This window comes from Canis lupus, chromosome 4 (assembly GCF_048164855.1).
Source record: "Canis lupus baileyi chromosome 4, mCanLup2.hap1, whole genome shotgun sequence".
Classification (NCBI taxonomy): domain Eukaryota; kingdom Metazoa; phylum Chordata; class Mammalia; order Carnivora; family Canidae; genus Canis; species Canis lupus.
In genome coordinates, this window is record NC_132841.1 from 50053994 (window position 1) to 50068815 (window position 14822).

Genomic DNA, 14822 nt, shown 5'->3' on the forward strand with positions numbered 1-14822 from the left:
ATTAAGTCCGTAGCACCTGACAAACACTGAGATCTGTATTTCACATGCATTATCTGTTTAGGCTCCCCCTTGATAACTTGTGTGTCAAATAAGATTTTTACCATAATCTTCAGTTGATAAAACAGTAAACTGAGGCCCATAGAAAATAATATACCTGCCTTCAGTCAGGAAGTGATCAAGCCAGGACTCAACTTAAAGGAGAAAGGTTTGGAGCCTGATCCTTGGTCCAAATTACAAATTCTGAGAATTATTTGTGAATTCATTCATCCTCTCTACTCTAACCCAAGGCTACTGAATATAGGACATATTTTTGAATATTATGAAAATAATGTATTCTGTGATACAGTTCGTATATACTCGAATTTGTTTTAGCATGATGGGTCATTTCTAAATACCACCAGTGCATAGGGTGGTGCCTTGCATTTTGTAGGTATTTGATAGTTGCTTTTTAAATGAAGGAATGAGTGAATTTGTAGGGACTTTGTAAAAGAAAACAAAGGTATCTGATTGAATCAATCATACCACCAAAATATACACATGGCAATGTGTTTTTAACAGCCATTGTCAGTAATTCCATCCTATTTGTTTTATTTACCAAATATGGCCTATTCTTTTCAACAAGCATTGATAACATGTCTACAAATGCCTTACCCCATGCTCCTTGCTGTTGGAATGCAAAAGGAACCTATAATAAGATATTCAAGGAACTATTAACTGTAATGAGGGATTATGAGATAAAATCCATGACTTGGGGCAGGGGAAAGATTGGAGTAGAAAAGCATAGGAGACAGCATTTGCTAAAATGAGATACTGATCAACCAAGGACCTCATTTTAATACCGCCGTATATGAGAAACCCACATCACATTCAGCGGTGAATGGTTGAAAACTTTTCCTTTAAGATCAGAAACAAAACAAGAGTGCCCACTTTTACCACTCCTGTACAATATAGTACTAGAAGTCCTAACCAGAGCAATTAGGAGAAAAAAAGGCATTCACGGCATTCACATTAGATAGCAAATAGTTATAGTTTAACAACAAGAATATCACTTTGAAAGCATTTGACCTTTGTTTGAATTTTGGTTTTGATATTTATTAGCTTTGTCAGTTTCCATGAGCATATTCCTGGTTACCTCCCAGAGTTGTTATAAGGACTAAAATATGCAATGTGTCCCACATAATATTCTAAAATATATGCAACTCTTATACCTGATCAGAAGAAGAAAACTGCAATATTAAGTCAAAGATGAAAGATTCATGGAGAAGGAAATATTCAAAATTCAGTCATTTGTTCAATGTAAATTTTATTCTAGACTTATATGTCAGATCTTTTGGATACTGTGTTAAGAAGATAGACATAATTTCTTGAAGTCTGCTTTATAATGAGAGAAGTAAAAAAAATGAACTGTTTTTTTTTTTTTTAAATACAATTCAGAAGAGAAGATAATTGAAAGCTATAATATGACAGAGAAAGACTTGACTGGAGTTGTTGAAACATAGATATGGCCAATCTGTGCAGGTTATATGTGAGATGATGAGACCTGGACATGCAGCTAGCCATGTGAAAATCTGGGGGAAGAATATTCCAGGCAGAGGTCCATAAGGGCAAAGCTCAGAGGCAGGAGCTTACATGGTGTGCATGGCCAGTATGTGAGGTGAGGGTCCAGGAGTAATTCTGGGCTCTAACAGAGTGCTGGAAGGCCATGGAGCAAAAAGATCTGATGAGACAGACCTGTCACACCCCTTGAAATTGTGCAGAAAAACAGTGCATGTAAACCATTTTGGAAAGAAATCAGAGCCTAAGGAAAGCAAGGGAAAAGGAGCCTGGCTGGAAGATAAAGTCATGATTTGTGTAAGTTCTTAGAAGCGTAGTTTAGATTTAAGCAAAGGAAATTTGATGCCACATTTACTACTTTTTCTTAAAAGGTATAAATATGGATTACCTACAAAATTCATCAAGAATTCTAATGCCCTCCAGGGCTTGTCTCTTCACTTTGGATTCCATTTCCTTATGGGTCAAATCTTAGTGAGAAATTTTTGACAAACAAGTTGTTAAATGCTAAGTGCATTATATTCTTCATAGAAATCTCTGCTAAAAATTAAAAGAGACACATTTATATTTTTAAACAGTCTCTCTGTTTGAACTTCTCAAGAGACCCTATAGGTTTTTCTCTTATTTTCCCTACCTTCTCCAGCCTCAGAGGCAGATTTAGTGGTTCATATATCTGAATTCCACATGCATAGCATTAAAATATAGGCGAAGAAAGATGTATATTTCTTTCAAAGCAATTAGATACTATGTAATGGATATTTTCAAGCCAGATACTCTGTACCTTTGCTTTCTTTCAATCAATTTTCAAGAAAAAAACAAGACTTCACATTCCCACCGACAGTACAAGAGAGTTCCCCTTTCTCCACATCCTCAACAACACCTTTTGTTTCTTGTGTTTTTGATTTTAGCCATTCTGACAGGTGTGCAGTGATATTTCATTGTGGTTTTGATTTGTATTTCCCTGATGATCAGTGATGTTGAGCACATTTTCATTTGTCTGTTGGCCATCTGGATGTTTTCTTTGGAGAAATGTCTGCTCATTTCTTCAGCCCATTTTTTAATCAGATTATTTGTTTTTTGGGTGTTGAATTTTATAAGTTCCTTATATATTTTGTATACTAGCCCTTTATCAGATATATAATTTGTAAATATCTTCTCCCATTCCATAGGTTGCCTTTTAGTTTTGTTGATTCTTTCCTTTGCTGTGCAGAAGCTTTTTATTTTGAAACAGTCTCAGCAGTTTATTTTTGCTTTTGTTTCTCAACATTACTCATCCATAAAAAAAGAATAAAATCTTGCCACTTGCAACAACATGGATGGAACTAGAGAGTATTTTGCTAAGTGAAGTAAGTCAGTCAGAGAAAGACAAATGTCATATGATTTCACTCATATATGGAATTTAATAAAACAAAAAAGTGAAGGGGAAAAAAAGAGAGAAAGAGAGAAGCAAACCAAGAAACAGACTCTTAACTATAGAGAAGAAACAGATGGCTACCAGAGGGAATGTTGCTAGGGAGATTAAATAGGTGATGGGGATTAAAGAGTACACTTGTGATGAGCACTGGTATTGTATGGAAATATTGAATTACTATATTGTACACCTGAAGCTAATATTACATCATATGTTAACTAACTGGAATTTGAATAAAAACTTTAAAAAATAAACTTAGTTGAAAAAAATTTAAAAACCCACAACTTTGGGACATCCTTAAATTATCAGGACTTTTTCTAAGCTTATAGCAGCACTACTTTATAATGAAAAACAGTTTTTAGTTTACAAATGAAATGCCAACATGCTCTCCAATTCTACCCTACATCATATTCTGCCTTTTACCTGCGTGATTGTAGAAAAGATAATTAACTTCTTTAGTCTCTCTTGTATTTTTGTGAAGAATAAATAAGCCAACATATATAGTCTGTACAGTATTCAACACAAAGTAGGCGTTCCATAAATGTTGTTTCATTTCCTTAGCTTGGAAAATTTATGCCTCAGAATCAGGTCAATTTTCTGTTAATGAAAGATTTTGGAATTAGTAGCTCTTTCTATGTTGGTTCTGAGTCCAGGTGCTGCTCTGAACATCAGCCACACCCTGTCCCCCAAGCTGTAATCTCTATTAAGTTTCAGGCCAAGATAAATGTTTCTTTCTCTAACTACCTTGGTGAATGATATTACCTACTCGTTCTTGATCTTGGTAATACAATTTCTTTTTTTTTTAAGATTTTATTTATTTATTCATGAAAGACACACAGAGAGAGGCAGAGACATAGGCAGAGGGAGAAGCAGGCTCCACGCAGGGAGCCCAATGTGGGACTTGATCCCCGGACACCGGGATCACACCCTGAGCCAAAGGGAGACACTCAAGCCCTGAGCCACCCAGGCATCCTGGTGATCCAATCTCTTAACCTTTTCCCCGTCGATCCAAATTCATCATTACTATCTGATCTCCACTTGGAAACCTATATTTTTCTTGATTCACATTACTATTTGGGAATTTTTATACTTTACCTGTTTGGGTTCTTGTACAGGATTTAAGGTAATCACCTGGAGGCAGACTGACCTGAATTAGTATCTATAATGCATTATTTACCAGTTTTATGACTTTGGACCAGTACCTTAACTTTTAACAATCTTAGTTTCCTTATCTGAAAATTATAGATAGCAAACCCAACTTCAGGAATTAATGTGAAGATTGAATAAAGTATATTAAGCACTTAGCACAGTGGCTAGTACAATTATGTACTCATGCAATCATTTAATAATGGCAAAGTGAAACACACACAAAGAGAAAAGGAAATTGATTTAATTTTATTGCAGACCCAGACACTGCTAAAAATGATCATAAAAGGAAATTCTGACCTGGGCAGAATAAGGAATGTCTTATTCATTTTAGCTACGTGAGGAATGGCGTTAAAGTATAGTGATAATGTTCAAAACCAGGTAATTTTAGCCAAGTTCACATGATGTGACTATCAAATTGTGAGAGACAAAATATTTACCAGAAAATAATACCTTTCCTTATAAAACAGACAGAAATTCATATTAGCTACCCCTACTCCTTCATGATTTAAATCCTATCATTCATTTAAGGAAAATAAATTGAAAAATGACTCTCCATCCTATCCTCTTTGGGATATTTCCTTTTTCCTCAACTTATATCAGTATATGAAATTGTTCCATCCAAATAAGTCTTTCACTCAGTGGAAAAGGATACGCAAATGTATGTTGAGGGTATTTATGTCAATGGGCTCTAAAACTAAAACAAAAAATATAAAACAGACTGTGCTCATGCAGTATAATACTGTGGATTGTCAGAAGTAAAATGTCTACCCTTGTCATTGTCATCCATCACGTTGCCTAAACAAAATTGCAATCTCAGAGGAAGTGGGAAGGGGATGAGAAGTGAGAAATAACTTAAAATGATTAGTTCTGCTCCACAGACATGTGAGCTGGTGTGTTAAGGACCAAGTCAAGCATCTTCGTTGCAAATTTTGTTTGTGAATGTGTTTGTGATTTGTACCATGAGGGAAAATGAAGAGAACATGAAACCACATTTTAGAACTCCATGTGATGGTGAGAAAATAAGCAGGCTTTATTTTATTCTTGTTATTTCCTAACAACTTTGTTGAGCCTACAGACACCCTCCTCCTTCCTCTCCTCCATTCATGCTTCCACACGTGTTCCTGTTAATGTTAACCTTGCTACTAAAAACAAAATAAACATGATGTAGTTACTATGAGTCAGAGAGATTTAATATTTATTTTCATTATGACCTTCCTAAATTAGCGAAGTTTAGTATTGTAGTTAAAAACATCAACTTTTAAAAAATAAATAAAAATAAATAAAAGCATCAACTCTGGAGGCAGACTGGCTGAATGTGAATCTCAGCTCTGCCGTTACTTGCCTTGTGAGCTTGGGCAAGTTGTTTAACCTCACTTTGCCTTAATTTCTTCATCTCACTTAAAAAAATGTTGAGGATGATAATAGACCTACCTCCTAGGCTATTCAATTCTGTAGTTGTGGCATCAAAGCAACGGTAGATAAAATCTAAAATAATGAGCATGACCACATTCCAATAAAACAGGGGGCAAGGCCACATTTGGTTAGTGATCCATAGTTTGTCAACCCTCTGATTTAGTTCACTAAATTTTAGATATGAAAGGAACTTTAGAGATCACTTAGTCTGACAGCCTTATATTACATATGAGACAAATAAGAGATAGGAAGAGGCTGTACCTTGTCCACCTCCACTCTCCTCCCCCCAAATCACACAGTTGTGTGAGAACAACAAAACGAATTACATGGGTGAGATTTCAAGGAAAAGCCATTCAGAGAATAAGTTTGAGCCTGATTCTATGAGGAAATGCTGGAGTGTAAGTTGCTTAAGGATAGCTTGGTGGCCTACCACATAATCATCAGTTAATGGGCACCTGCAAGGCTGCAAACTCTCCAGTGGTCCCAGTGGCCCAAAGCTGCCCTAGTAGCCCAAGGGTGGTATACTGGAGAGGATGAATGCAGGTACTGGCATAGATATCACACCAAAATAATGTGTATGTATGTGTGTGGGTGGGGTGGGGTGGGGTCGACAGGATAAAAAATTATCTGAGGTAATTTAGATAGAGCACTAGCATTGTCTTTGGAATGACCTTAATAATAAAGGAAAATAAATAAATAAGTCTGTTTGAACGTATAGATCAGAAATTTCTGTTCTAAACTAGATATCTATTTGAAGTTTTTTGTTTTAGTTATAAAAAGTCACGTGAATTTTGTAATTTATCTTAACATCTTAATGATTACTTGAGGGTCTTTCTGAAACTATGAGTTCAATTTCCTATCTACGAAAGTTGTTTTATCTGATACCTGACTTTTTAGACTTTAAATTTTAGTGTTTTTTTTGTTTTGTTTTGTTTTGTTTTGTTTGTTTGTTTTTACCATCATTCTCCCACTCTACTTTCTTTCTTTCCTGGTGAAACATCAGTTTTAGCCAAAATAATATTTTAATGGTTTTCTTTGCTCATATCCATTTATACTTCCCTTTCCATATAGGATGGAAAGGGGCAGCCATTTCTTTGCATACAACATAACCCCACTCCCAAGAGGAAAAATAAAAAGCATTCATTTTATTAATCAGTTTTCTTGCAGTAAATTTTAAGTGTTTTTTCGGTGTAATTTTAAAAGAATCTGAAATATAAGGTTTCTTCTCTGAGTCCATTCAACTTCACACTAAGATTAAAATGATCTGTGATACCATGCCATTCCTTTCAAATCCTCTCATGCCCCTTTGTACATCGGAAGACATAAAAGTTCCTCTTAAATCACTAGTGACATTTATATAATATGAGAAGTGGTTTTTTTTGTTTGTTTGTTTGTTTTGTTTTCTATGTTTGCTTTCTTTCCTGCTAAAGATCTTACCACATTTTCCCAGAAGTGTTTTGGTTTTGGTTTGTTTTTTCCCTTCTCCATTGATGCTTAATTCATGATTTATCTGTATTGTTTAGGTTTGTCTATGACTGCTTTCATGCTACTATTGCATAGTTAAGTAGCTTAAAACCTAAAATGTTTAATATCAGAAAAAGTTTGCTTTGATCAAAAGGATGTGGCAACTATAACATAGCTAATAAATGATCAAAGGGTGACTGGATTCCAGGCTACCCTATATCAATCTCCAGAGTTTGAAATCTTTGTCCTGTTATTAGCATTATTCACATCATGGGTGGCTTTGCCAGCCACTTATTTCTCTAACCAGACACTGGTTTGCCAATAAAGAGACTTACCTCAAACTTTCCCATTCCCCATCCTTTCAGGTCCATGTCAAACAGCATCTTTTCAGTAAAGGCTTCCCTATTTAACTCCAACCAGTTGTGATCTCTTTTTCCTTCGATCTCCTTGGATTAGGTTCTTCTTGGTCTATGCTTTTCTTGTGACATTAATATTCTAGTGCTTAAAGTAATCATTTTTCCTGTCCTCCTCATACTGCTACAAGTTAGCTCCTTGAGGGGAGGAACACTGTCTAATTCATCTTTTTGTTTACCCCCAGAACCAACCACACTTTCACATGCATAGATGCTCAGTATATTCATTGAATTGCTGAATTACATGTTGATACCCTATGTATAGAGAAGACCTTGTCTGGTGATGTTCAGATTCACCTCACATCTCCTGAATTCTGATCAATCACACTAGTGACTTCTGATAATTATAGATACTTAAGAATTAGAAAGCCCTCACTGTAGCTTAAACTATGGGGATTTCTCTTACCAAACTTTGGCAGATTGTTCCTGCCCAAATAGTTTAATCAGAGTTTCCCAAATGTTTGCATACCACAATCATTGCATACCACCTACATTATTATTGTCAAATGCACATAGCACCTGCTCTGCTGTTTTTGTCAGTATTTCCTTGAATTAACTCACTTTTAACTTAAATAAATATATTTTAAAGAAAGGTGATATCACTACCTTTTGTAGAAATTTAGTATTATTGACCATAAATGGAATATAACCATAATGAGAAAGATCAATAATTTATGTCTGAAAACTTATACCTCTTAGTTAAAGTAGAGAAGAAACAAATTTGGTAAGGGAAGGTTAATGGCATGCTGGCATCAAACTGACACTTTCTTGGCAGCTTAATCAGGAGGGAAAGGAAATTGAGACATGTTGTAATACAGTCCTATTTAAATATCTGTCCATATACTACTCAAAACCATCTCCTGAACCATCAAAGGTCTACATGCAAACCTCCAAATAAAGTGCATGTTTGAAGCATACCAAACTCCCAAAGTACTCCTTGCTTCCTGTTGAATCATCATTGACTCTAACAGCTAAATCACTTAATACTAAACTCTCATTAAGTCTACTTAACAAAAAATAAAATAGTCCAATTTAGAAAATGAGCAAAGGACCTGAATAGACATTTTTCAAAAGAAGATATATGAGTGGCTAACAGGTACATGAAAAAGTGCTTGAAATCACTAATCATTAGAAAAATAAAAGTCTAAACTACAATGTCATACCAACTCATACCTGTTAGAATGACATCAAAATTACAAAAGATAACATGTGTACTGCTGATAAGATTGTAAACTGGTACAGTCACTTGTAAAATAGTATGGATTTTCCTTAAAAATTAAAAATAGAACTATCATATCATTCTACTTCTTGGAATAAACGCAAAAGAAACAATAACATTACATTGAATAGATCTCCCCACCCCCATGTTCATAACAGCATTATTCACAATAGCCAGGACATGAAACAACCTAAATGTACACTGATGGGTGAATAAAAAAAAGGAGCTGTAGTATATAGACACTATGGGATAAAAAAAACAAGGAAATCCTACCTTTTGTGACAACATGATGGAAACTGAGGGACTTCAATGCTAAGTGAATAATTCAGATAAAGACAAATGCTGCATGATTTCATTTATATATGGAATTTAAAAAATAAATAAATAAGCAAACAAACTCATAGAAAAAAGATATCAGAGTTGTGGTTACCAGAGGTGGAGGGTTGGGGGCATGGAGAATTTGAAGAAGGTAGTCAAAAGGTACAAACATCTAGTTGTAAAATGAAGTACTAGAGATGTAATGTACAACATGATGGCTCTAGTTAACACTGCTGTATGGCATACTTGAAAATTATTAAGAAAGCAAATGCTAGGAGTTCTCATCACAAGAAAAAACTTTTTTTCTTTTTTTTGTATTTGTATGAGATAATGGATGTTACTAAAGTGACTGTGTTAATCATTTCATAATATATGTAAGTCAGATCATTAAGCTATACACCTCAAACCTATACAGTACCAAATGTCAATTATATCTCAAGGAAACTGGAAACTTTTTAAAAAAGATAAATTACAGTTAAACAATTACATTGGTAGATATTGGCTATTGGGCTTTCTAGCCTGAAAGGAACTGTCTTTATTTTATAGAGCAATTGTTGTGCTCTAGGCCACCATATATCACATCCCTCAGTAGGAACACTTCCTTCACAGCTCTTTGTAATTTATTCGAAGCCAAAAGCAAATTCATTTTCTCAGGAACTAGGAACAAAACATGTCTTTATGCAGTTTCTAATACGAGAGAATTATGTTAAAACATGGAAATAGGGCACCTGGATAGCTCAGTCGGTTAAGCCTCTGCCTTCAACTCAGGTCACGATGTGAGGGTCCTGGGATTGTGCCCCAAATTGGGCTCCCTGCTCAGAGGGGAGCCTGCTTCTCCCTCTTCTTTGCCCCTCCCCCCTTATGCTTGTACTCTCTCACTTTCTCATAAATAAATAAAATCTTTTTTTAAAAAAAAGAAGCATGGAAGAAAACAGTGGTTGTTATCACCTGCTCTTAATGTTTCCAATTAAAGAAAATCTTCACTCTGACAGACTGACTAGTTCTCCATTCCTTCTTTTCTGCAGAGAAACTTTCTTAACGCAAAAACTTTGACACTTCTATAATATTGTGAAATGAAGATAATATTAGAAATTACTTCATAGTATTTTGTGAAAATTAATGAGGTGTAGAGAGGTGAGAATGTAAGTATCAGGAAGGTCATTTGGTATCCACGATGACTTATGCGTCATAGTTAAATACCAGATAAAGGTATATTTTTATTATTAAGAAAAACTGCACTTTAACAGTAATTAAACTATTCTATGATTATTAATATAGGAGGTCTTCTATTTAAGTGCTTAGACAGCAAAAATGTGGAATTCATTCACTCAATATATATTTAAAAGGTTTTATATGTATAAGTGGGGCTAATACAATCATTTGACATTACTACTGCAATATTTGTCCTAATAGGTTTCAGTTACTCAAATATTCATTTATTGGGGATCTTTTATTTTTAGTCATTCTTGTTCATAATTTTATTAAATTTTTATATCAGCTCCTGTACATATTTACTTATGTTTATTAGTTATAGCTTGATTCTTTTTTAAACAGTTTTCAGAGTGATTCACACATGACTATGTGAGCTGCTAAAATTTAAGTAGCAATCCTTCACCCTTGACATGAATCTGAGAGCTCAGATATCCTACACTGATGCATTCATTCATCCTTATTGGTCAGTTTCAGGGACATTCGTGTAAGACAGATAGGTCAATTTGGGTTCTTCTTCCAGTCATACTCAAGTCCTTACATTATAATTTCTGTATCAAAAACATATGGTTGACGGGATGAGCACTGGGTGTTATACTATATGTTGGCAAATCGAAAATCGAACTCCAATAAAAAAAAATCTACAAAAAAACCCACCTTTGGTTAGTAATAACACCTATTCTACCTATTGTAGACATCTGTGACTTTATCTGTTCAGCACCCATTCCTCCTCTTTCTGAAAATAGCACATTAATAATCTGACTTTGGGTCATTGTTCCTTAACCACTTATCATCCACATAGTTTGGATATGATTTATCCAAGCTTCAGGGCCAGGAGTGAGCCTAACAATCAGAGCAAGTGATAAGCTGGAAATAGGAGTGGGATCCAAGCCCCACAGAGTGTCCTATCATGTAGTTTGGTAGTTACAAAATTCCTAATCTTCTCAGTGTTGCTAAACTAGAGTAGTTGATGGTTATCTTTGGAAGACAGCCTTAGACTGAAGCCAACTTTCATCAAACAGGACTATGAAATGAGATACTTTAAGCCTTCTGAATCAGAGTTGAACAGCCTTGACTTATTCAGTTACATGACTTAATATTCACTTACTTTAGCTAGTTTGAGTTTGGTTTCTGTTCCGTTCAACCCCAAGAGTACTGAATAATATGCTTCACAGAATTGAGTAATTGTTGGTGTTCATCATAGAATAAGCAAACTAGTAAACAAGCAATACTAATAAGTCTTTTCCATGAATAATAATTGGATTTATAATTTATTAATTACTGAGAGTCTCAAACAAGTTAGGTGAATGCAGTGAGCATGGAGAACAATAAAATAAGAATACAAGTCCCTTGTAGAACTAGCAAACGGAGATGTTTTCAGAGGGAATTTAAAGAAAAACAAAACAAAACAAAAAGCAAGACTACAATTGGCTTTAGATGCATAGAAGTAGAGAGAGACTAACCCTGCCTGAGGCTGGTGACAGATGGAACTTTTTAATATGCCCAAGTACTCCAACTTTTGGAGGCCCCTTGACATATAATATAAAACATATTAAAACATACATTTCCCATATGAAATTTACATTTGATAATTATAGACAATATATTGCATTTTATAGACATTTAATTAAACAATAATCAATTTCAGAATTGTAGTTTGCTTTTCTAATTTGGAACCAATATGTAATTATTTTTCAAGATTCCAACATTTTTTATAGGCCCCAAGAAGGCTGTAAACCCTAGGTTCTCTAATTCAGCCATTTACTGGATAAATGATCCTGGTGGAGGAGCATTAGCAGAGGCTTCAGAGTATATGACCCACATTCTGGAAAGCTTCATTTTATACACTGGATTACCCATCTTTGGCCATTTCTCCAAAGTCATCCCTAAGTAACCAATCAACTTGAGAGAGGTTTGAAAAGTTATTCCCTGGGATCTGCAGTGTCATTGCTTACACATCAGTTTTGCTGCTTTACTTATATTGATGAGGCATACCTTTTCTCCTCCTTCAGATTTTGAGAAGTAGTTGGTAAAAAGATAAGGGATGTGGTGTTTTGTTACTACTGAGACTGTGAATATAATTGTCTCCTTGTGTGGCATCAGAGTTAAGGTAATTTCCTCATCTAACAATTTTACCTCCATTTGGAGCATCAGTAATTTCATTTTGTACTTTAAGGCACACTTTTTTTGTACTCTCGAAGATCGATTAATTTGAAGTGGTGCTAAAAGGTATAAAGGACTAAAGAATATAAAAGGTAAAAGGACTTTCAAAAAGTATCCAGTAACTCAAACTTTCAAAATCTCCTCTTGGTCATTCGATTGTTAAATTAAATCTCCATTAGATGCATAGATCCTTTGGGCTGAGATTTTATTTTTGCTGTATTAACTCACTAGATGAGACAAGCTGAGAACTAATTGTAAAGTAGACAAATCCACAGAAGTTTTATTTATAAGTCACATCATTATCAGGAAGGGCTTGAGTCCTTCAGTATTTTCTTATAATCTGTGTAATTTTATAGCCACTTAATTTCTGCTTCTATTTCCTCATATATGAAAAGATTATAATAATAACATTTCATAGGCATATTATAAAGATTAAATGTTATCACCTGGAGAGCATTTGAAATAGTATCTGATTTATTATTATTATTATTATTATTATTATATGTTAATTTTTAGTTAAATAATTTAAATGGATGTTTATATCACTAGGCTTACTATGGCCAAGAATTATATAGAAATCCAGGTTTAATGTTGGTGTTAAATGGTTGAAGGAGAAAGAGGCAGGACTCAGTGAACACAGAATTCACAGTTCTAATTCTGCAGAATAAGACAAAACTAAGCCATAAGCCTATAATTTGAAATTTTAGTTGTTTAGTTCTAGTAATTCAGGAGAAATTTTATTTTCCAGTATCTGTGAAATCAAGGTTTGCCAGATAAATAAATAAATACAGGGTATTTTTGACTAGCATAAAGAAAAATATTTGATAAAATTTAAATTACTCTAGGATCTTTTAGCATATAAAAATTTAAATATAAATATTTAAATTACTCTAGGATCTTTTAGCATATAAAAATAAAGGTGCATTAATGTATAAGATATATGGACAGGTTATTTTAAAGTGGTTCTTATTTGTATACTACAAGAGGATCAGGAAGGCATTAGCCATACTAATAACATGTTATTAGTAATTGGATAAATATGTGCTGTTGTACATACTGAAAGTAATAAACGTATATTTTCTTCCTACATAGTTTGGACTTTCCTCCATACTCTTCAGTATTACTGAAACTTCTAAATATTATTTTAAAAGACCCCAATCAATATTTAAAGCTAAGAGATCCATTATTCATTTAAAAAATAACAGAAATATTTAAATGATTTGACAAAACAGGTAACCTATGTTCCATAAGACTTTCCCCAAAAGCATCATTGCTGATGCTTTGCTACCAGCAGCAGGTCAGTGAAAATGACCTGGTACCTTTGGGCACATTCCATACTTGTTCTTCATCAGATAAAAGGCTATGACATAGAATACCACATTACCCCCTACCAACTGAATTGTGTTAGTTTCTAGGGAGGGAATCAGGGTCACAGAGGGACAGAGTGAATTACCTTTTGAATTTTATACTATAAGCATATAATGTCCATTCCAAAATTAATAAGCTTTTAAAGAATGTAATACAGTTGAACAGTCCTTCTTTAGCAGAATCCCTTCTTTCCTTGGCTTTTATTACCACACTAGTTTTCCTCTTACCTTTTGGGCCAGTCCTAATTTGACTCTTCTGATGGCTGTAATTGTCCTTTACCAGAAGATTCTCTTCTATATCCTCTAGTCTTCTCATTTTGTTCATCCTCTTGAGAAAAGTCTCAGATGCTCCTATGATCAAGTCATTTACACCCTCAAAATTTTCACACATACACCCATTCATTAAAACATATGTATTAAGTGTCTGCTATGGGCACTAGGCACTGGAATACAGTGGTAAGTAAAGCAGACAAAAAAAAATCTTTATTTTTTTAAACTTTTATTCAATGCAGATGGAAGTGAGTAAAATATAATATGATCGTAATATATTCTAAAGAGACAAATCGAAGCAGAAAAGGGAAATAAATGTTTTAGAATGGAACATGGAAATTTTGTATTTCACCCCTCACTTCTGAGCTTCAGCTGGAAGCTACAAGCTACAAGCTCAGAAGTGCATGTATCAAAACATCTGGTGTAGTTTAGATGGCTAGCAGTTACCTTAAACTAATCATGACCCAAACTGAGTGTATTATGTCCAGCAAGTTTCTTCTACCACCACTAATGAGTTGCTCAAACAAGAAATGTATGAGTTATCTTTGGATATTTCTCTCTCATTCCCCATATTCTACCTGTCATAAAGGTCAGTCAGTTCTATCACATAACTCCCGTCACTTCTTTCCATCTTCACTGTCACTATCCTAATTCAGGTCAATATCAACTCTCATCTGGATCCCTGCAAAAACAGATCTCCCTACAGCTACTACCATCTTCCTCCAGTGTCATTAAAACTCGTCTTGTCACTCCTCTTCCTCAACAGATCAATGATCCCAAATTGCTACTGCACAGCTTTCCAACTGCATCACTCTTGGGGCCACTCTTACCCTTCTCTTCTAGTCTTACAGTTTTTCCTTCATTCTTCTTTTATG